This window comes from Dendrobates tinctorius, unplaced genomic scaffold (genome assembly GCF_039654945.1).
Source record: "Dendrobates tinctorius isolate UK_male_01 unplaced genomic scaffold, ASM3965494v1 ptg000005l, whole genome shotgun sequence".
Classification (NCBI taxonomy): domain Eukaryota; kingdom Metazoa; phylum Chordata; class Amphibia; order Anura; family Dendrobatidae; genus Dendrobates; species Dendrobates tinctorius.
The window spans coordinates 35,213,210-35,237,675 of NW_027361673.1; the positions used below are offsets into that span (position 1 = coordinate 35,213,210).

At 46.7% G+C, this 24,466-nt stretch overlaps 1 long non-coding RNA gene across 1 annotated transcript in view; it reads left to right on the plus strand.

Annotated features, from left to right (window-relative positions):
- LOC141083595 (uncharacterized) overlaps positions 1 to 24,188 on the plus strand; it is a 50,654-nt gene extending 26,466 nt beyond the window's left edge. Inside the window, exons 2-3 of the long non-coding RNA XR_012230764.1 lie at positions 8,343 to 8,494; positions 23,910 to 24,188. This is a non-coding gene — a long non-coding RNA (uncharacterized lncRNA). The remainder of the gene's footprint in view (positions 1 to 8,342; positions 8,495 to 23,909) is intronic.
- The last annotated feature ends 278 nt before the right edge of the window (positions 24,189 to 24,466 follow it).

Below are 24,466 nucleotides of genomic sequence, written 5' to 3' on the forward strand. Positions count from 1 at the left end.
GTACTTTCTTGACCTACTCATAGTGTCTGGGAGGGTGAGCTGGACTTGAGAGCTGCATATGGTGGAAGTAGCGGTGGACAGGGCAGACTGAGAGAGGGTTGATGATGGTGATGGAGTTGGTGTTCTTTCTGATGGCCTAGAATCAGTCTTTCGTTGATATAACAGTGGGATTCCCTGACTGCTGTGGCCTTGCAACGACACCTCAACATTTGCTGCTGTGCTAACCGGTGGGCTTACAGTGGGGGAAACAATGTAGCATTGCTGACTACCTTCTTTGTGATCAGTTGCACATGTGGTACTTGAGGTTTGGTGTTGTGTCCACGCTTGCAAGTGCATGGTGGTTAAATGTCTAAGCATGCAACTGGTATTCAAATTTTTCAGATTTTTCCCTCGGCTAAAGGTCTTTGCGCACTTCTTACAGATAACCTTGGCCTGATCATGAGGATTTTGTTCAAAAAAGTGCCACACTGCACTCTTCCTACTTTGGCAGACATTTTGCGGCCTAGCACGCTGTGATATTTTGACCCTCTGGACAAGCTGTCCAGCAACTCTTTTGATTTTTGGAACCTGTCTTTGGAGTGCTCCGTGCCTGCCAGATAACAGCTGTTGCGATGTCGATGTCTGCTGTGGATGCTCCTCATCTGAGCTATTGGAAGCAGCGCCCTCTTCCCCCAATGGATGCCAATCTGGGTCAACAACTGGGTCATCCATCACCTTCTCTTCAATGTCATGTGCACCTTCCTCTGTGTCACCGTGTATGGTGGTATAGTGTGCGGGAAGGGGCACCTGAGTCTCATCAGGGTCAGAATCTGGCTCTGTACACTGCGAGGACAATGTAGTGCTCTGAGTGAATGTACCAGCAGAATCATCTATCAGCGGTTGTGCATCAGTGCACTCCATGTCAGATTCATCTTGGCCTGGGTAATTCACCATTTCACTTGATAATCCAGGCATGGTATGTGAAAACAGCTCCATGGAGTAATCAGTAGTATGGCCTGCGTCATCCTTCAATCTTGGTTGGGGTGAAGGACACAAGGAAAGGTGTGGTTCATGAACATGAGCCTCCAATGACGACTCAGTGCTTTTATTTTTTACAACTTCAGAAGAGGAGGCGATAGAGCTGGAGGCTGAGTCAGCAATGTAAGCCAAAACTTTTTCCTGCAGCTCTGGCTTTAAAAGCGGTTTGCCAACTCCTAGAAAAGTAAGCCTTCGAGGCCTTGTGGAGCCAGACGATGACACAGGCTCAACACCTCCTGCATTCGGTCCTATTTTGCTTTTGCCACTACCATCAGATCCACCACCAACACCATAAGTACCAGCTGCCAACCCCCGCCCAATTCCACGGCCTCTTCCACCAGCCTTCCTCATTTTTGGTAAAAATGTAGATAAAATCCAACAAACTATATAGTAATGTAAAACAAGCTATAAGGTGTCTATAGGACAGGGGAGATTTTGAATTTCTGCAGACACTTGTGGACACTGGACACTTTTGGATTGTGTGAGGCCCACTGAATATCACAGCGCTATGTCACAGGCTCGATGGCACAGGTGTGAAAAAAGTGACTACAGGATCACAGAGATTTTGAATTTCTGCACACACTAGTGGACACTGGACACTTATGGATTGTGTGAGGCCCACTGAATATCACAGCGCTATGTCACAGGCTCGATGGCACAGGTGTGAAAAAAGTGACTACAGGATAACGGAGATTTTGAATTTCTGCACACACTAGTGGACACTGGACACTTTTGGATTGTGTGAGGCCCACTGAATATCACAGCGCTATGTCACAGGCTCGATGGCACAGGTGTGAAAAAAGTGACTACAGGATAACGGTGATTTTGAATTTCTGCACACACTAGTGGACACTGGACACTTTTGGATTGTGTGAGGCCCACTGAATATCACAGCGCTATGTCACAGGCAGAAATTGGCTAGTGTATCACAAACTACAAGGTGTATATAGAATTGGGCAGAATAGGAATCTCCCTAGAGTGGAGGTCTGTAAGAACGGAACAAGTCCTCCACTTATCCTTCCAGAGTGACACACAGATAGCTTCACTGTGGCCGTGATAGCAGCCGTTACACGATACTGAGAGGAGCGTGCACATACACGGCTGTCCGGTGTATGTAAAATTGTCAAACTCCGTGTTTTTTAAGTATACGGACTGACACACACTGTCTCTCTATAGTTTTGAATGTGATCAAACAGCAAATATATTTAACTGTTTGAAAGCTATACAAAACTAGAAGGTGCAGGTCTGTAAGAACGGAACATGTCCTCGACTTATTCTTACAGAGTGACACACAGATAGCTTCACTGTGGCTGTGATAACAGCCGTTACACGGTACTGTGTGAGGAGTGTGCACCGCTGTATGGTGTGAAAAAATGCACGCTCAGTACCTCAGCAGGACAAAAAAAAAAATTGGGATTGCTTTTAAAAAAGCAGTTTGCAGAGCAGTGGGTAAACAGCAATGCAGCCGTCAGGAAGCCTTAGAAGGCAGCCTAACAACCAACACCGCTGATCCAGCAAAATATAGCCTCCCCTTGCACTGCACACACAGTGACTGGTGTGTTGTACAGGCAAAATCGCTAGCAGCAGAAGCAGTTTTTGGTGTCTTCTTCCCTGCCTAACACTCTCCCTACAGAATCAGCAGCAGCTCTCCCTATTCTGAGATCAACATGAGGAACATGGCGGTCGGCGTGCACGCCCTTTTATACCCCTTGTGACGCCCACCAAAGCAAGCCAATCACTTGCATGCCCTTCTGAAAGATGGTGGTGACCCCTGCCTATGTCATCACGTTGCCCACAGTGTCCGTTGATCCTGATTGGCTGAAAAACAAACTTTTGAAACGCGACTTTGGCGCGTAAGTCGCCGACCTCGTGGCCGACCTCATCCTAGGGTCGGGTTTCGTTTCATGAAACCCGACTTTGCCAAAAGTCGGCGACTTTTGAAATTTTTCGATCCGTTTCGCTCAACTCTACTCAACACTATTAGTGAGTAAATAGCAATCTATCGCTTAAATCCATTAAAATTTAGTACACGGGCTTTTGTTTTTAAATAAATCTAGAGTTAATTCTCAACATTGCATTAACACAGGAATATCTTCAATTAATGTAAAAAATTGGAAAAAAGTTTTTTTTTCTCTATTATAATTCCATTGGCCTCTAGCATATTTACAGAATAGACATGGGTACAGCACCCTGGCAATAGTGCCAGTACAAACGGTACAAATAATAACATTCATTATAACTTAATCACTTAATATTTAAAATATGTAAAATATAACTCAGGTTATTAAAATATTGTTTCAATGTGTTAATGAATGTCCCTTTTCTGATTAGCACATGTTGCAATATGCAATGTTAATGGCAAAGTTGTAATGAATATCTGGTGTTCTGACAGTGTGTCACCTAGTGATCACATTTTTATGTATTAAATATAATCAAGAAAAAAATGAGCCTACTAGCAGTCTATCACAAATAATTTTAAAAGATTTGCCACATATTGTCTTGCAGCATCATGTTCCTTTAAAAATAAGCTCATTTACCAGTTTTAATTAATAAAAAAATAAAACCTCTTTTTCTGTTATGTCTCCCAACGTTCATGCCCATGTCAGCCAGTACTTTGAATAGCGAGTTCTATTCAGTTGCTAAAACAGGACTCAGCTATCTTTTGAAATCTCATAGAAAGTGAATGGCGCATTAGTGCAGATGTTCAATCATATATTCATTCATATGTGGAATTTGGGAACCCTGCTCTGGCTAGTGGTTTGTCCCCAGCCAATCCAACAATTATCACCTATACAGTGGCTAGGTTGAAATTGGTGATAGCTTTTTACAACTGTAATACCCCTTTAACCCTCCGGCAGGAACAATGGATCTGACAGGCGCAGCTCTTCTACTTTCATTTCTCCCTTCTCACCAGATTTTCAGGAAACCCCCTCCCTCTAGATAGTCTCCTGGCTCTAGCTGCTTTGTGAAACCTGATACCACAGTTGGTCTGTAGAGCTTCAGGAAGGAAGATATAGCTGTGCTGGCTTCTCAGGCTCATTGGTCCCAAACACATCACACTTTATAAGGTTGATATGTAATGTTTTTAGTCATTACTATTGTTTATTTAGCTTGTTTTATGAATGGATAGAGAAAGGTTTGTTGATATTTCATATAAATAAGGCAGATTTTCTTACAAATGAAAGTGTACTTCTCAGGAGTTTAGATATTTGTGTATATCAAAGTTATTACTTTTATGTTGAGTAAATGGGTTTGTTTTGCACCTGATAATGTGTAGTCTCTTTTATTACATCCCTATGAAGGTCTCTGATCACTTTTAGATCACTGAAATTGAGAAAATTAGATATTCTAGGCATTTTTCTAGCCTGCGCTTGACAGGCACATTGTTCCATTACGAGTTAGTGCGAATATTGTTCCTGACGGAGGGTTAAATTGTCTTCTTATGATACATTCTAACACATAAAAAAGCTCCTTTTTAAATTAGAACATACAAAGATTATTTAATGCACCATACACTTCTCTTGGTGAAAGAACTGTACAATATAGCGGTTTGCATGAGGCCTTACAGCTAGGGCTCTTTTCAAGTACAGCCACCACAATATATAGCGTTCTGTTTAGCCAACATTTTCATAAAATACTGTTACACACCTGTCCCGGGTATCCCAGGATCTGCTTCCTTCACCTTGGTCCGTTGTCCTCTGTTGTGCTTCACATTGGGTTTTGCAGGTTGCCTGGCATGGATTAGAGATTTCATCTGTCTAATTCTATTTAAGGCCCATTAGGATACACACCTGTGTCTCAATCCTTTATTGTACTCCAACTTCTGTGCACACCATATGTATGGGTGTAGCAGGGGTTGTCTTATGCCTCTCCCTCTCAAAACAGTGTTTGTACAAAGTGTGTGATTTTGTTGCATTTTTATGACTGTATTAAAATGTGGAACAGGATACAGTTTTATAGGCACTAATGTGAGCCGTTAATGAAATGTACTGTGATAAATGTATAATGTGACTTATGCATAGCATATAGGGAACGTACATGTGGCGCCCTGTGTTTTTGTCGCCACAAAAGGGTTAAATATGTACTGTTTGGTATGTGTTTTGTGAGCAATGGGAGTTATGCTTTCTCTGCTAGAGACCACACACACCACACTTTGCAGACATACCCTAACTGGGAGGGGGAGGAGTCGAGTTGTTGTTTCAGTGAAGAAGACGGTGGAGGAAAATGGAGAACGCTCCTGGAAGCTATAACATGTGCTCCCTCCAGGGGTAAAGCTAAGAAGAATCAGGGAATCAGCCCCTAGGCCATCCATGCTTTTAGAGCAGGGTGGTAAGCTGAGAGACTGTGTGGGTTTATACAACCAACAGCAGAGTGTTTTCCCCAGGAAGACTGCAGAAAACTAGGATCAGTGAAGGATTGTGCAATAAGGAACTTGAGCTTCACACAGGATGCAAGCTGCTAGTTGCCAGAGGAGGAAAACACAGAGAGTAGTGGCTATACTGGAAGTTTCAAACTCCAGGAAGCCTTGGTTACTAAAGGGATTAGAATAGCAGGAAGCTGACACTGAGTCACAGCAGAGAGAAGGATAACTCCCATTCTGCAGAGCAGACTGTAAACCTGGTGAGAGTTGTACTACCTCCTCTGAACTGCATCTGAACTACAGTAAATGATAAAGTGACTTTCCTTGTCTCCTGCCTTATTACTCCATGCCATCTACTTCCATCACAATCTCTGGGGGTCAGCCCTCGTTGGAGAGGGTTAAACATCTGCCTTGCCATCACCATCTACTCCCCCAGGGATCATCTGCAGTGCTGGCCATACTACAGTCAAACACTCCAACTTGCGTCACGTACTCTTTTCCAAACTTCTTTTATCTTTACTTTATTTTTCAACCCCCATTTCACAGTCCCTGGAGCACAGGCACCGGGCACAGCAGCCAACCCCATGACCTCCTGAATCCAATGCTGCCGGCGACATGAGTACCCCGCTCCGGGTGAGGCATACAAACATAGTAGGACAAAGTGTAGGACATAGGCATAGCACATAGGATATAGGGATTACATTAGAAAGGGGAAACATTCAGTTGTGGCAATACTTGATAGGAAGTAGGATGTTAAATTACACAGTTAAGATACAGTTAAATGTTTGGGATCATCCCCAGCATAGGAGGGGGTAGGGTAAATTAATATGGGGAGCACTTCCTGGGTTTAGTCAAACAGATGAGAGTTAAAGACTAGATTGTAAGCTAAAGAAAGTATTAACAGAGTTCAATGCCAGAGGGCCAGAGGGTACAAGAAGTACGCACTGTTCAGGCAGCATGAGAACATTGGCTATTGTCTTCTGCGGACATCCTTGCAATGTTTGGAGCCTACGGGCAGAACTAGGCACTGAAAAGTGTGCCATATTCCCTTCCAACAAGTGAAAGCCAGACGGGTAGATGTGAGACAAAGATGGGATGGGATTCATGGGAGCTGCGGAGCTGGGTGGCGCATTCCCGGGGCTGATGGTACCATCAAGCGAATGGATAGCTGAGGCTGAACATACAGAGAACATGGAAATGTACTGTGCTGTATCATCAATTGAACATGGACTGCTAAGTAAAGTTGATTTTTTTTCACGTGAAGCAAGTGTCCCCTGATCTATGTGTGGCTGTTCCTGGATCTGGAATCGAGACAGCGGAGGCCTGCAGGCAAAACGTGAGTGTACAGCACATGGGAACAGGGACACTATTTATTTGTAGGGTGCCAGGGTGTGGAAACACAGCAGCCCCTCTTCCATGACTACTGGCCTGTGCACCTTACACATGCTTTAACATGCTTTCATCCCTGCTGGTTTCCACTGCATCCATCCTGCTACTCCCAAGATTTCTGAATGTGTCAAGTTCTCACTTCCCACGTGCCTTCCATCTTGCGGCACCAAGCTCGGGGTCCATGTGCTCACTCTGACCTGTGCTTTGAGGATCCCACTTACCAGGTGAGCCTCACAGACACACTGGTAATCAATCTTATTCAGACAACTCTTTTAATTAAACACCCAAGGCAAAACAGTGGATAGATAGATAGATAGATAGATAGATAGATAAATAGATTATCATTTAACTACATGGCATATATAGGTTTCCAAGAAAACAGACATGGCCACTATTCACATTATCCTTGCAGTCTATTTATGACACTGATGAGTTCAAAACTTGAGCTTCACTAAATGACTAATTTCTAGGGGGAAGTGATCATGTTTTTACCAATTTGTTCTACTTTCAGCAAACTCTGATTAATAAGTGAAATCACATGTATGCAAAATTTTGATTTATAAAAATTGTTTCAAATCCAATGAATAATTCGTATGTTTTCATGCGCCCTGATTTCAAAAGCAAAAAAATACTTTTTTTAACCACCATGTTTGGATTTTGCACAAAACATGCGTGAAATTACGTACAAGCGAGATGAACAAGAAAAATCTTTATGCTAGCCAAAAATGTACACTCTATTATATATAAAAATGTATTGAACATTCATTCTTTAACTTTATTGGAAATAATTTCTTGTGCCTTATCATTTTCTGTTCAAAGCTTGATTGTCATGGGTTTACCGTGACAGAGAAGGGCCAGAAGACCACAGCGTCAGATTTCACGTACTCATGCATTGACTAGAAGCCCTTCTCCATCATATTAAAAGGTGCAGGTTTCTGTTAGCAGTTCAGGGGTTAAACTGTTCAGCTTAGAGTCTCTGAAGCCTTCCTGCTTGGATGATCTCAGCTGTTCAGTTTTGGACACTTCCCTTTCCTATATATACTCACCTTGGGCAATCTGGATTGACAGTGTTAGTCTTGTGCTGCCTGGCATGGAATTGAGTGGAGGTGTCAGTTGTTGGTAGAGGCGTTAGGAGTGTTGATCTGCTATTGTTGCTTGGAGTTTCAAGTTTGTAAGATTCCTCAACCTCACCTATTTTGTTTACCTCCCTTATCTCTTCTGTGTTCCTTTCTTTTGTCTGTAAGTGCATATTTGTATGTTTGGTAATTTGGTTAGTCTGGTTTATGTATGTACATACACTACTACTCCCCACTTCCCTGGGTGGGGAAGAGGCACAGATATAGGGCTGATTCAGGAGGCTGGCAAGGTACATGGCCCTGGAGTCTTCACCTCTAGAAGTAATCAGGGGAGCAGGGATAGCTAGGGCATCCCTTGCATTAGGGACAGGGAAGGAGCCCCTGGCCCAGAGTATTCTGACAACAGAGTTGTGACATTGATACTAGATATGGGAGAGCACTAAAATGCTTTGAAGATTTTATTTAGTTGCTGACACTTGGAATTGTTCTTCATATAATAGGAGTCAATGGGAAAGTCAAGCATTTTTCCTGCAGATCCTACAAGGAGGTCAGGAGGGCAGTGAAAATGTTGAACTGGATGGAAAAAGTTCTGAATGGAACAAGAACAGCTTGGGAAGGACTCCTGGAAGCATCTCTGACTTCCTGATCGCAGGTGAGAGCAATAGCGTAACACTTTTACACCACTTTAAGGATGGACAATAAAACATTCCAAATTGATGAAAAATTGTAGTGTCCAAGAAAAAATGCTAAAAATTCATTCCTGTATAATGACTTTTACATAAGGCTAAATTTAAAAAGAATATAAAGAATATTAATTTGAGTAAACCAAAATTATTTTTTAATTCAGTTTTATTAAAATTTGGATTTTTTCTATTAAAAATTGGAAATTTCAGTATAATTTATGAAGTAAGCAAGAACTGCCAAGAATTAGATCAAAGAGGGATTCCTCTCCTAATCCATGCAGTCAGGTAGGTTAGTCTTATTTGTGCATTGTTAAATTATTTGAATTCTATCTCCACAGAGCTGATAATTTTGACTTTGATACTATATGTTCAATTTAAACTACAAATTGAGATTCTGGTTTGGCTTTTATCCTAAGTAATGTGGAGGAAACCCTGATCGAAGTAGGGCCAGCAATCCTCGCCATTGGTAGCACATGTGCTGTGCAATGGTGGGACTCGGCCCCGGCTTCCATAATGCTCACCCAGTGTGTAGGTCATTAAGTGTACAATCCCATTAATTGCATTGGTAAGGATATGGTTGATGTTCCTGGACATGTGCTGGTGCAAGGCGGGGACACCACACCGGGAGAAACAGTGGCGGCTGGGGACCGAGCACAAGGGACGGCTGTGGCCATGAGGTGGCGGAAATCCTCTGTCTGCAATCCTAAACAGCAACATTTCCATGGCAAGCAGCCTGGAAATATGCAGTTTAATGTTTGGGCCTGTGGGTGAGTGGATGGGAACTTTCTTTTTTGTTCAAGGCATGGGGTAAGGACAGCTGAATGGTGTGCTGGAACAAGTTTTTGGAAATGCCTGACGATGGTGCCTCAGAAAGTGCAAGGACAGGTGCTTGGCAGGAGGCATCTGCACCAGTGTCATGGACGGGGAATTGGGTAGCACCTAGCACAGGGGAAGAGGCAGTAGTGTCACACATTGACACCAATCGTGGACCCAGGCGTTCGGACCACCAAGTCAGGTGCTTAGATGATATGTGCCTGATCATGCTGATGGTGGTTAGGCTCTTAGTTTTCAGGCCCCTTCTGATGTTGGCTTGTCACAGGTTGCAAAGGACCATTTTTTGTCTCAGAACTAATAAAAAAAGAACACCTAACTCCTTGACGTTGAAATTCATGAGTGTCGGTGCTCTGCGGAACAGTTGCCCGCCCTCTCTCGCTGGTCACCCCAATGCCTCTTCCAGCCTATTTCGGTACTGCTACTCTATATGATAGCTTTCCAAGGTTGGGTCACTGACTTCATCATCCACCACCTCGACTTCCGCCTCTGCACTCTGTTACTCCTGAATTTGTGACTTAACTACAACCTGACATATTGATAATTGTATTTCATCATCATCTACCTCCTTAGACAAAATTTGCCAATCCCCACTATCATCTTTTGAGACCATGGTTGCTCTAAGATTTGTGCATCACTAAACAGCATCTCCTCCTGTACCTCTTGCAACATGCATTGTTGTGAACACTTTTGACCTGACTTCTGAGTTTGGGCTCCGTCTAGTGGTTGCTTTGGGTAGTGGAGCTGGTTGGGTTGACAGAAGTCAATCACCTGAAGAGGATGATTGGAGGTCACGTGTTACAGACTGGGAAGATTTAAGTCAGCAAGCTTCCCTCAGTTATTGCTGGTGATTTGGTTTTCTTCCTGTGCATTTTGAAGTCTGCTTGCCCCCTGCTTGGTCCTGCATCATCCAGATAAGTTATTTGCTGGCTGGAATCTTTTTGCATTTGATCCAGTTTTTGCCTTTCTCTGCTTTCTGCTTTGCTGTGTAGGTTCAGCATTGTTCCCTGCTGGGACCAGTGCTGGACCCCGTTCCATATGCCACAGCTTATGTCAGTCTGTTCAGTATTGCTAGTCCCCTGTTATATCAGTATTTTTTGTTTTGCTTCCAGTTCACACCAGAATTCTGATCTAGTGGGGGAGAGGTCATGTGGCCTCAGTATTTTTGCATATCAGACGTGTTGGATTTTTCTTAGGGGTTTTTGTGTGATTGCAGACAGTATCTTTCCTGTCCTGTTTTGTCTAGACAGTTTAGGCCCCATCATTTGCTTACTCTATTTTCTGCCTGTGTTTGTGCTTCATCTTGTCTCACCGGCAATATATGTTTGGGGACTATCTATTCCTTTGGCGTTCTACTCCGGGGCAGTTTAACTTTCCCCTTTCTTGCTTTAGGATTAGTTAACTCTTTGAATGTGCCAAGGCAACTAGGGCATTGTAGGTACGTCCCACGGCTAATTCTAGTTGTGCTGTTAGTTTTAGGGATCTGTAATCCGCTTAGTTACCAACCTTTCTGGTTTTCTGGTTGCCTAGCTTATTCCCTGGTGATCCTCCTCGGTGACCTAATCATATCAATGCATGGAGAGAGGTCACAATCAAGAAATGATGTTGTAAAGAGCTCCTCAGAGTGTCTTAGTGTGGAATCACTGGTCTCCTGGGACTCAACTTGATGGAAGGAAGGAGGATCAGAGTTAGTGATCAAACTGTTGGCTGTGAGAAAGGACAATGTGGAAGACTGGGTGGTGCTGGCAATCATGCTGGAAGCATTATCTGCTATCCAACCAACCACCTGTAACCGACCACCTGTTCACACTGGTGTTGGTGTGGCTTCAGAAGTGATGTCCCATGTCTCTCTGCAAAGTGGGACAGAAAGATATGTGTTGTGGGTGGGCATGTTTCTTGTGCTCCAGCAACAGGCGTAGTTGCACCTGCCCCACGTCCTCGATATCTGCGTGCACCATCATCAGCACTTCCCCATCCCTTACTGCATGCCTTATGCATTTTCTAATTGCTAGGTCTCTGGAAACCAAGTTTATTTTTCATTTTAAAAAAAAATTGGCCATCTGCAGTAGACAAAGCATTTTTTTGGAGTTTAATACCACCGTAACGTAACACAAGGCATGTACAGTTGTGCTCAAAAGTTTACATACCCGGGTAGAATTTTTGCTTTCATGCCCTTTGTTAGCACCGCACATGGCATGGCGGAATTCCTTGGAGTGGACCCTCTGGGCCGTGGCACCGAGGGGCCCCGGACGAGCAACCAGGTGTGGCCGACCCCTATACAGGGACCGTTTGGTGCAAGTCCAGAGACTTGAATGCCACGGCAGCCGGAACCAAGAGGGGCGGCTCGGAATGGATCACAGAGCTGCAGATGGAAAGAAGGACTGCGTAAGGACGGCTGGAACAGACACCGGTAGCCTAGACTAGAACAGGACAGCAGGTTGAGGCCCGTGTAGGCAAGGCTTGAGACTGACAGCAGGTACGGACTCGGGTAGGCAGAGCTGGAGCAGGTACGGAGACAGGACTGGAACAGGCACGGACACAGGACTGGAGCAGGAACGGACACAGGATTGGAGCAGGGACGGACACAGGACTTGGAGCAGGTACGGACACAGGACTTGGAGCAGGTACGGACACAGGACTTAGAGCAGGTACGGACACAGGACTTGGAGCAGGTACGGACACAGGACTTGGAGCAGGTACGGACTCCGGTAGGCAGGACTGGAACAGGTACGGACACAGGACTGGAGCAGGCACAGACACAGGACTTGGAGCAGGTACGGACACAAGGACTGGAGCAGGCACGGACACAGGGACTGGAGCAGGCACGGACACAGGGACTGGAGTAGGCACAGACACAAGGAGCAGAGCTGGAAGGAAACACAGAGATTAGGCAGGGAGCCTGATGCCAGGCGAGAACACAGGGCCTAAGGTGCTGCAAGAAACAACCACGGTCAGGCGCCTCCACTAGGGGAGGGCGGCCTGATATAGCTGCCGCTGTGCCCTCATTGGTCCAGCGGCGCAATCGGGGCAGGGCACCGCCGGAGATCAGCTCAGCTGTGGAGAGCCGGCCGCGGCCTACGGCGCATGCGCGAGGCCTGTGGTGACGTCACCAGCCGCGGGCCGGACGAAGAGAGATGCCGTCGCTGGGGCTGGAGGGAGTGCGGCTGCCGGGCGAGGTAAGTATAGCCGTGCGCACTGGGACGCCGGGCTGGGAGCGTGACAGGGGGACCGGGGACTGTGATGGCAAGGCCGGGGGCCGTGACAGTACCCTCCCCCTTAAGCCGCCCCCTGCTGCGGTTGGCAAAAACTTTCCTGAGAATGTGGGGGGTGTTGATGTTCTCCCGGGGCTCCCAGGATCTCTCCTCAGGACCAAAACCCTCCCAGTGAACAAGGAAAAAGGTCTTCCCTCTAACTCTCCTCATGGCGAGAATATCCCTTACCTCGAAAGTGTCATCCGAGCCCACCGGCTGAGGGGCTGGAGTAGGTGAAGGATGGAACTGATTCAGGACCTCAGGTTTCAGGAGAGAGACGTGGAAGGTGTTCGGGATACGGAGCGAAGCAGGCAACCTCAACTTGTAGGCGACTACGTTGACTCGTTCCAGGATCTCAAAAGGACCTATGTACCGGGGGCACAGCTTGTAAGAGGGTAGTTTTAGTCGGATGTACTTGGATGAAAGCCAGACCTTATCCCCAATGTGAAACGGTGGAGGATCCAGCCTTCTCTTGTCTGCGTGGTTCTTCATTCGCTCGCTGGCCCTTTTTAGAGCGGAGTTGGTCTCGGACCAGATTTCAGAGAATTCCTGGAATAGGGAGTTGGCTGCCGGTACTTCGGAGGTTGGGGTGACAGGAAGAGGTATGTTAGGATGTTTGCCGAATACCACAAAAAAGGGCGATTAGTAGAGGGTTCGCCGGCATGATTGTTATAGGCGAACTCCGCCCAAGGAAGCAGATCAACCCAGTTATCCTGGTGGGCATTGGAAAAATGCCGAAGGTATGCAGTCAGGGTCTGGTTAGTTCGTTCCACTTGCCCATTGGTCTGCGGATGATAGGCAGATGAAAAATCCAAGGAAATATCTAGAAGTTTGCAAAGCGCTCTCCAAAATTTAGCCGTAAACTGTACTCCACGATCAGAGACAATTCGTTGAGGTAGACCGTGTAGTCTGAAAATCTGATGGACGAAGATCTTGGCTAATCCGGGTGTGGAAGGAAGGCCGCTTAACGGAATGAAATGCGCCATTTTAGAAAAGCGGTCCACCACCACAAGAATCACCGTACAGCCAGATGAGCGGGGCAGATCCGTGATAAAGTCCATGGCGATGTTCTCCCAAGGTGACTTCGGTACAGGCAAGGGAAGCAGCAGGCCAAATGGAGGACGACGAGGTGTCTTATTCCTAGCACAGGAGGAACAGGAGGCGACGAAGTCTGCCACATCTTGACGAAGAGTGGGCCACCAGTAATACCGCGTTATGAGAGCCAGGGTCTTCCCAATTCCGGCATGACCAGCCACTTTGGAGGAATGCCCCCACAGAAGAACTCTCCTCTTGATGTTCTCTGGCACGAGAGTCTTGCCCGGAGGTGGAGAAAGCAGAGACAACGGAGCCACTGTGATTATCCTCGTAGGCTCGATAACATGGGAAGGTTCCCCCCCAGACTCAGTTGGTTGAAAGACTCTGGATAGAGCATCGGCTTTAGCGTTCCTGTCTCCCGGGCGGAAGTGCAGCTCGAAATCAAAGCGAGCAAAAAACAGGGACCATCTAGCCTGTCGAGGATTGAGTCTCTGGGCGGTCTGGAGGTAGGCTAGATTTTTGTGGTCAGAGTAAACAACAAATGGGTGAACTGCTCCTTCCAGAAGGTGACGCCACTCCTCCAATGCCAATTTGATGGCCAAAAGCTCGCGGTCGCCAATCGAATAGTTACACTCAGCAGGGGAGAAGGCTCTGGAGAAGATTCCACAGGGGCGTAGGTGGCCCGAACCGGTCCTCTGGGATAAGACAGCCCCGGCCCCAGTCGAGGAAGCGTCCACCTCCAGCACGAAAGGCTTGCTGCTCTCAGGACGGATCAACACGGGAGCCGTAGAAAAAGCCTGTTTTAGCGACTGGAAGGCCTCTTCGGCTTCGGGTGTCCAAGAGTTAGCAGAGATCCCCTTTCGTGTAAGGGCCGAGATCGGCTTGGAGAGTGAGGAAAAATGCGGAATGAACTGCCGATAGTAGTTCGCGAACCCCAGAAAACGTTGAATGGCTCTTAAGCCAACGGGGCGAGGCCACTTGAGAATGGCGGACAGTTTCTCGGGATCCATCTGCAGCCCAGCATCGGAGACGATGTAGCCCAGAAAAGGCAGTGAGGTCTGCTCGAACAGGCACTTCTCCATCTTGGCATATAAACGATTCTCTCGAAGACGCCGAAGAACAAGTCGGACAGTCCTCCTGTGGGATGGAAGATCTGAGGAGACCAGGATGTCATCCAGGTATACTACGACGCAGGAGTACAGGAGATCCCAAAAGATTTCATTGACAAACTCCTGGAACACCGCCGGGGCATTGCATAGACCGAATGGCATCACTAAGTACTCATAATGACCGTCACGGGTGTTAAAGGCGGTCTTCCATTCATTGCCGGCACGGATGCGGATGACGTTGTACGCCCCCCTGAGGTCCAATTTGGAGAAGATGCGTGCCCCTCTGAGATGGTCAAACAACTCCGGGATAAGAGGGAGTGGGTACCGGTTTTTGATAGTGATGTAGTTCAATCCTCTATAATCGATACATGGGCGCAGCGAACCGTCCTTCTTTTTAACAAAGAAGAACCCGGCGCCTGCAGGAGATGAAGACTTCCTAATGAATCCCTTGGCGAGGTTCTCCGTGACGTATTCAGACATGGCTGCGGATTCTGCAGGGGACAGTGGGTAGATCCTGCCCCTGGGAGGAGTAGAACCTGGGATTAGCTCGATCGGGCAGTCGAAGGGCCGATGTGGTGGAAGGACCTCCGACTCCTTCTTGTCGAAAATGTCTGCATAAGCCCAATAGGCTGAGGGAAGCCCAGAGAGCTCCTGAGGTGGGCGGACGGGAACCACTGGATGAATGGGGTTCAGACAGCGACCATGACACGGATCTCCCCAGCGCAACACCTCCCCGGTCGACCAGTTGAGTACCAGCTGGTGTGTCCGTAACCACGGGAGACCAAGTAGAATGGCATGAGACAAGTCGGGCAACACGTAGAAGGCCACTTTTTCACGGTGGAGAGCGCCGACTTGCAAGACAACCTCCTCTGTGACCGCGGTGATGGATTCCAGTAGCGGTCGGCCGTCAACAGAAGCGATAATCCGGGGGTTCTTCAGGGTGACCACGGGAATAAAATATTTGTCCACAACTTCACGCCGGATGAAGTTGCCTGCTGAGCCCGAATCCACATAGGCCACCTCGGACCCACGCCTCTCCCCTGAAAGTAGAAGAACAGAAAGTGTGAGGGCCTGAGAGGAATCATAATCACCTAGGAAGACCTTTCTTACCTGGCCTAGGTGGAAGAGTTTCCCGGTCTCTCAGGACAAGAGCGGATGATGTGGGATGCTCCCCCACAATAAAGACAAAGACCTTGCTCCCGTCTCTCCCTCTGACATCTCTCAGCCATCCGGACCCGATCCACCTGCATGGCTCAGGAGGCGGAGTATGTACAGGACCAGGCGAGCGTGGATTAAAGGACCGACTAGCGGTCAGGACAGGCCTAATGGGCCTCCTGTCCCTCACCGATTCTCGGGCGCGCTCCTGGAACCGGAGGTCTATTCGAGTGGCCAGGGAGATGAGGTCCTCGAGGGTGGTGGGAGTATCCCGCCCCGCCAACTCATCCTTAATTCTGCCCGACAACCCACGCCAAAAGGCCCCGACCAATGCCGCATTATTCCAACCCAATTCGGAGGACATGGTGCGGAACCGAATGGCGTACTGACCAACTGTCAGGGTGCCCTGGTGGAGGTTGAAAAGTGATTCAGTAAGCGAGGCTACCCGTCCGGGCTCATCGAACACCTTACGAAAGGTGTCCAGGAAAACCGGGATGTTAGAGACTATGGGATCGTCCCTCTCCCAGAGCGGATTTAACCAGGATAAGGCCTCTCCCTCCAGATGGGACATGATAAAGGCCACCTTGGCCCTATCGGAGGGATACTGGTGAGGCTGAAGCTCAAAATGCAAGCCACACTGGTTTAGGAACCCTCTACACTGTTTGGGGTCCCCACCGTATCGGGGTGGTTTGGCAAGGCGAGGAGAGGGAAACAGAGCGGAACTGGGGATGGCGGCCGAGACCGTGGCGGCGGACTGGAGATCTCCCAGACGGCTGTCTACCGAGGCCATATAAAACAAAATATGGGTCTGAGCGTCCCGCTGCTGGCTCAACTCCTGCTGGAGGCCGGCCGGCTGAGCGGCATTCCCTGGATCGGCCGCCTGAAGAGCGGACAGGCGGGACTCCATGGCCTTCATGACCGACATGATGCGCCCCTGGTTCTCCCATAAAAAGAGGAACTCCTTTTGACCGGGAGCTGAAACACCGGCGGGATCCATGGCCTGACCGTACTGTTAGCACCGCACACGGCAAGGCGGAATTCCCTGGAGTGGACCCTCTGAGCCGTGGCACCGAGGGGCCCCGGACGAGCAACCAGGTGTGGCCGACCCCTATACAGGGACCGTTTGGCGCAAGTCCAGAGACTCGAATGCCACGGCAGCCGGAACCAAGAGGGGCGGCTCGGAATGGATCACAGAGCTGCAGACGGGAAGAAGGACTGCGTAAGGACGGCTGGAACAGACACCGGTAGCCTAGACTAGAACAGGACAGCAGGTTGAGGCCCGTGTAGGCAAGGCTTGAGACTGACAGCAGGTACGGACTCGGGTAGGCAGAGCTGGAGCAGGTACGGAGACAGGACTGGAACAGGCACGGACACAGGACTGGAGCAGGAACGGACACAGGACTTGGAGCAGGGACGGACACAGGACTTGGAGCAGGTACGGACTCCGGTAGGCAGGACTGGAACAGGTACGGACACAGGACTGGAGCAGGCAAGGACACAGGACTTGGAGCAGGTACGGACACAGGACTTGGAGCAGGTACGGACACAGGACTTGGAGCAGGTACGGACACAGGACTTGGAGCAGGTACGGACTCCGGTAGGCAGGACTGGAACAGGTACGGACACAGGACTGGAGCAGGCACGGACACAAGACTTGGAGCAGGTACGGACACAAGGACTGGAGCAGCCACGGACACAGGGACTGGAGCAGGCACGGACACAGGGACTGGAGCAGGCACGGACACAAGGAGCAGAGCTGGAAGGAAACACAGAAATTAGGCAGGGAGCCTGATGCCAGGCGAGAACACAGGGCCTAAGGTGCTGCAAGAAACAACCACGGTCAGGCACCTCCACTAGGGGAGGGCGGCCTGATATAGCTGCCGCTGTGCCCTCATTGGTCCGGCGGCGCAATCGGGGCAGGGCACCGCCGGAGACCAGCTCAGCTGTGGAGAGCCGGCCGTGGCCTACTGCGCATGCGCGAGGCCTGCGGTGACGTCACCAGCTGCGGGCCGGACAAAGAGACGCCGATGCCGGGGCTGGAGGGAGTGCGGCTGCCGGGCGAGGTAAGTATAGCCGCGCGCACTGGGACGCCGGGCTGGGAGCTTGACAGGGGGACCGGGGGCCATGATGGCAAGGCCGGGGGCCGTGACACCCTTTTTTCAGAGAATATGAATGATAACACCTAAACTTTTTCTCCACTCATGGTTAGTGGTTGGGTGAAGCAATTTATTGTCAAACTACTGTGCTTTCTCTTTTTGAATCATATTGACAACCCAAAACATCCAAATGACCCTGATCAAAAGTTTACATACCCCATTTCTTAATACCGTGTATTGCCCCTGCTAACATCGATGACAGCTTGAAGTGTTTTGTGGTAGTTGTGGATGAGGTTCATTATTTTCTCAAATGGTAAAGCTGCCCACTCTTCATGGCAAAAAGCCTCCACTTCCTGTAAATTTCTGTGCTGTCTAGCATGAACTGCCTGCTTGAAATCTGCCCAAAGTGGCTCAATGATATTGAGGTCAGGAGACTGAGATGGCCACTCCAGAACCTTCACTTTGTTCTGCTGTAGCCAATGACAGGTCGACTTGGCCTTGTGTTTTGGATTGTTGGAACATGCAAGTATGTCCCATGTGCAGCTTCTGGGCTGATGATTGCAAATTTGCCTGCATTTGCCAGTACTTGATGATAGCATGCTGAATTCATCTTTCCTTCAACTCTGACCAAGTTTCCTGAGCCTTTGTAGGTAATAGATTCCCAAAACATCAGCGATCCACCTCTGTGTTTTACAGTAGGAATGGTGTTCCTTTCATCATAGGCCATATTGACCTCTCTCCAAATGTAACATTTACGGCTGTGGCCAAAAAGTTCAATTTTGGTCTCATCACTCCAAAGTACCTTGTTTCAGAAGCTTTGAGGCTTGTCTCTGTGCTGTTTTGCATTATTGTTGGCGAGATACTTTGTGGCATTTGCGCAGTAATGGTTTTCTTCTGACAACTCGACAATGCAGCCCATTTTTCTTCAAGTGTCTCCTTATTGTAAATCTTGAAACAGCCACACTGCTAGTTTTCAGAGAGTCCAGCATTTCAGCTGATGTTATTTTCATCCCAAACAATGTTCCTGGCAGTTGTGGATGAAATTTTTGTTGGTCTACCTGATGGTGGTTTTGTTTTTAGAGAACCCCTGATTTTCCATTTGTTAATCACAGTTTGAACGCTGCTGACTGACATTATCAATTCCTTGGATATCTTTTTGTATCCTTTTCTTGTTTTATACAGTTCAACTACCTTTTCTCGTAGATCTGTTGACAATTCTTTTGCTTTCCCTATGACATCACAGTCCAGAAATGTCTGTGGCTCTATGAAAGATGCAAGAGCCTGTCTGGATCCCAGAAACTCACTCAGCTTTTATGGACATGTAAGGAGGAAGACCGGGCTGCGGTACCTGTGCTGTGCTGGGTCCGGAACTGTCGAGGCTGCATCTCAGGTTGTCTGGGGAAAAAGATAGTGAGCAACACAGACCAGGTGACCTAGAGGCAGGGGGCGTGGCTAAGAAAAAGTGCACATGGCAGCAGTTTTGGCAGGGATAAGCAGTGCGCAGCAGGTTGATCAGCGTGCTCCGTCCCTCGAGCATCGGTGCGGCGAAAGATTGTGCCCGTTGGCACTGATGGAAGTCTCCAGGGATTAGGCGCTGTATTGTCCCAGGTACAGGACAGAAAGGAACGAGTAATTGCCTATGTGAGCCAATCTCTCCATGACTCAGAACGAAACCCAGACAACTAGAGTTGAGCGAAACGGGTTGGTCATATTCAAAAGTCGCCGACTTTCGCTGAAGTCGGGTTTCATGAAACGAAACCCGACCATAACGTGAGGTCGGCCACGAGGTCGGCGACCAGAGCGCCAAAGTCGCGTTTCAAAAGATGCTTCCAGCGCCCTTTTTCAGCCAATGATGGAGGATGCACACTGTGGGCAAAGCGATGACATAGGCATCGGTCACCACCATCTTTGAGAAGGGCATGCAAGTGATTGGCTGGCTTTGTGCGGCGTCACAGGGGCTATAAAAGGGCATGAATGCTGACCACCATCTTACTTATGGCGATCTTAGCATAGGGAGAGCTGCTGCTGCTGATTCTGTAGGGAGAGCGTTAGGCAGGGAAGAAGAACCAAAAAACTGCTTCTGCTGTTAGCGATGTCCACTTACAACACAACACTTTGTGTGCAATGACAGGGGAGGCTCTATTTTTGTGCATCAGCTCTGTTGGTTATTAGGCTGCCTTATAAGGCTCCCTGATAGCTGCATTGCTGTTTGCACACTGCTGTGCAAACTGCTTTTTTAAAAGCAAAAATACTTTTCTTCTTCTTTTCTGCACAGTTACCAAGGGTTCATTTTTCCACCCTTTTGTGTGTGCACTGTGCAGCAGTCCTGCTTATTAGGCTGCCTGCATCCAAACTTGGACTGAGAGCATCATTGTCAGCGTCCTCAAATCTCTAGTGAGATCCAAAATCTCACCAATCCTATAGACACCCTCCACCTTATCATACTCCATCCAATTTCAGCCTGTTACATTGAGGTGTAATCTCTCCTGGGCCAGTGACAATAGTTCTGCGTCCTCAAATCTATAGTGAGATTCAAATTCTCACCAATCCTATAGACACACTACACCTTTTCATTCACCATCCAATTTCAGCCTGTTACATTGAGGTGTAATCTCTACTGAGCCGGAGACAATAGTTCAGAGTCCTCAAATGTATAGTGAGATTCAAAATCTCACCAATCCTATAGACACCCTCCACCTTGTCATTCACCATCCAATTTCAGCCTGTTACATTGACGTGTAATCTCTACAGGGCCTGAGACAATAGTTCAGCGTCCTCAAATCTATAGTGAGATTCAAATTCTCACCAATCCTATAGACACCCTACTCCTTGTCATACACCATCCTATTTCAGTCTGTTACATTGAGGTGTAATCTCTACTGGGCCAGAGCCAATAGTTATGCGTCCTCAAATCTATAGTGAGATTCAAATTCTCACCAATAATAGATACACCTTCTACCTTGTTTTACAGTACCATATAGCTGGTGGTATTTTGGGTACATTTTCACAAAACTGAGCAAGTATGGTGGAAGACACCATGGAAGTGGGCGGGGGTTGCCAGCTGGTCCCGATGGTGGTAGTGGTGGTGTTGCATTTGTTGGTAGTGGCAAAAGCACAATAGCACCTAAGGCAGGAGGTGTTGAGCCTGCATCATCGTCTGGCTCCACAAGGCCTCGAAGGCTCTCTTTTCTGGGAGTAGGTAAACCACTTTTAAAGCTGGAGCTTCAGGAACAAGTTTTGACTTACATTGCTGACACAGCCTCCAGCTCTCTCGCCTCCTCTTCTGAAGTTTCAAAAAATAAAAGCACTGAGTCGTCATTGGAGGCTCCTGGTCAGGAACAACACCTTTCCTTGTGTCCTTCACCCCTACCAAAAGTGAAGGATGTGGCAGGCCACACTACCGATTACTCCATTGAGCTCTTTTCACATACCATGCCTGGGTTAGCAAGTCAAATCGTGAATTCCCCAGTGACGGCCAGGAGGTTTATATATATCCCCAGCTTGGACTGGTGATATATATCCCCCTCACTGGGAGTGCTTCAATAACTCATACCCTTAATGGAAGCCTTTCCGGCGACTGCTTGCCCTCGGTGCAGTTCCCTGACTGACCTGGGACAAGTGGTGATGCCAGAGAGTATTTAGAACTGATTTTACTAGAGGTAATCAGGTAGATAACTACAGTGGAGATAAAAAGTATTTATTCAGCCACCAATTGTGCAAGTTCTCATACTTAAAAAGATATGAGAGGTCTGTAATTGACATCATTGGTATACCACAGCTATGTGAGTCAAAATGCAGGTCATTCACTAGATCCCCGTGTGGTTCTGGGATTTTTGCTCACCATTCTTGTGATCATTTTGACCCCACAGGGTGAGATCTTGCGTGGAGCCCCAGATCAAGGGAGATTATCAGTGGTCTTGTATGTCTTCCATTTTCTTATTATTGCTCCCACAGATGATTTCATCACACCAAGCTGCTTGCCTATTGCAGATTCAGTTTTACCATCCTGGTGCAGGGCTATAATTTTGATTCTGGTGTCCTTCGACAGCGCTTTGATCTTCACTATAGTGGAGTTTGGAGTGTGAATGTTTGAGGTTGTGTACAGGTGACTTTTATACTGATAACTTCAAACAGGTGCCATTACTACAGGTAATGAGTGGAGGACAGAGGAGCCTCTTAAAGAAAAAGTTACAGGTCTGTGAGAGCCAGAAATCTTACATGTTTTTAGGTGACCAAATACTTATTTTCCACAATAATTTGCAAAATAAATCTCGCCAAATCAGACAAGATGATTTTCTGGATTTGTTTTCTCATGTTGACAGTCATATTTGTTGTCTACCTATGAAGTCAATTACAGGCCAATTGGTGGCTGACTAAATATTATTTTCCCCACTGTATAGCAACGAACTGCAAAGCCCTAAGACCTCCCTATGGATTGGATTCTGCCACTCTCACAGCTCCTTTAATTCTCTTTAGACTAAATACAGAATGTATCTGATACAAACAGCCAAGATTAGCCCTTAGAAAGACTGTTAGTATGATGATTCAGCATCAACAGCAATATCAACACTAGAGGGACTCTGGATAGTTAAACTGTGCACACACAGGCCTGGATGACTGCTCTCTCCCTCCAATCACAAGTGTCCTTGAGTTGAGTTGTGCAATGGCATCAGTGTGCAGAGCGTGGCGGCGCCTGTCCTTTTATAACCTATGATGAGATAATGTGGCAGCCAAGCACAGTAATGCCACTACCAAGTTGGCTACTGCATTACAGTGACTGTCAGGAAATTCTCGCATGTTTATTGACTGTGTAACAGGCACCAAGGTGGGGATTTGAGCATCAAATCTGAGCACCAACCAATGCTTGTCGAGCAGATCCAAGCACCCAGATACTCAAGTGATATCTAAGTATCACCGAGCACGTTTGTTCACTTATACATGATACAATTGTTTTTTTAGATGGCCTGTAGATCTTTGTGAAGCATCCTGCAGTAGTCATCATTTTCACTTTCCATCTACCTTGTTATCGCCATTTCATCTCCTTCATATCCTGATTAAATCTTTCTTCTTGCTTTTCGCTAACAGTACCAAGGTTTTCAAGATAGTTGTCCAAATGGGAATGTAAAAAATGTATTTTCAAATTTATCAGTCAACCCAAGGCTTTGAAAAGTTTCAGCATGTTCTTCATGATGGACTTAAATTTGGGATTTTTGTTGTTACCTAGAAATTTCTTCAATATTTCTTTAAAAGAATCCCAAGCCCTCTTCTCAACAGCTTACATTTTTGTTTCGAACATGGAGCTCTTTGCCCAACGAGCGAAGAGGGAACATTCAGATCACCACATATTGACCATCCTTGATCCTTGTAGCTAAGATTTTTGAGAATAAAGTCTAAATTCTCATAGTATTCCTTCAAGTGCACAGAATGCCCTACAGGTACTGATAAAATACACTATAGGAACAAAAAAGCGCAAATAGGGTCTTATCCGGATTAATGTAAAAGATATATAAGAAATCCACTCACCTGTTGCAGGAGAGATCAGGCATGTAAGGTTAGAAGTCAGCTGCTGCACGTCCAGAGGTCAACCAAGTGACCGCTAATATATCAATTCTTGTGGAACTAATTTATGGACTTCCATGCGCTGCTTGACAAAATACAGGATTCCAATTATGGTGAAAGATTAATCATTTATTTCCAACGCGTTTTGAAGTAAGACCTACTTCTTCCTCAAGGGATGACAAAACATGAGCAGATAGCGTTGTCTCAGGACTATATATACTCCACATTTAAAAATTGGCACCAATAGTCACATGTTCACTTGCAAGAAGTCAACATTCAAACATATAGAATAACATAATCATTAATCTTTGTCTGTTAAAATAACAATATTCCTTTATTATATTATAGATGAAATTTAAAAAAGAAGAAAAAAGAGAAAAAAAAAAAAAAAGATAGAGAAGAAGAAAAGAAAATATATCAATGAAAGAACGAACTTGCCGCAAAAAAAAGCTGGAAAATAGCAGTGAATCTCTTTATCCGCCACACCAGAACAGAGAAACATCTCAACGGAAGAAAGAAGTGAAAGTGCAGAACAAAACAATCAAAAAGACAATGTATATAGGAAAAAATATATATATTGAAAAAACACCTTTTTCTGAGTTTAAAAATGCCATCTCAAAAAATAAATAATGTAAATCTCAATAAAAATTATAAAAATTTGAAAATGTATGTGTCATTTAATTTCAAAACTATGCGCTGTCTCTTTAAAAAAATCACATCACACTGATGCTAGTCGGATCCTTATGCTGGATGCCACTACTGATTTTGGTATCTGGGTTAATATAATGTCAGTGGATACGTTGTTTTAATCATGCATGTATATATATGATATATATTTTCTCCCCCTTTTTTTTTACATGGAGCGATGTTTATTTGTAAAGGGAGCGATTCTGCTCTTTTCCCTT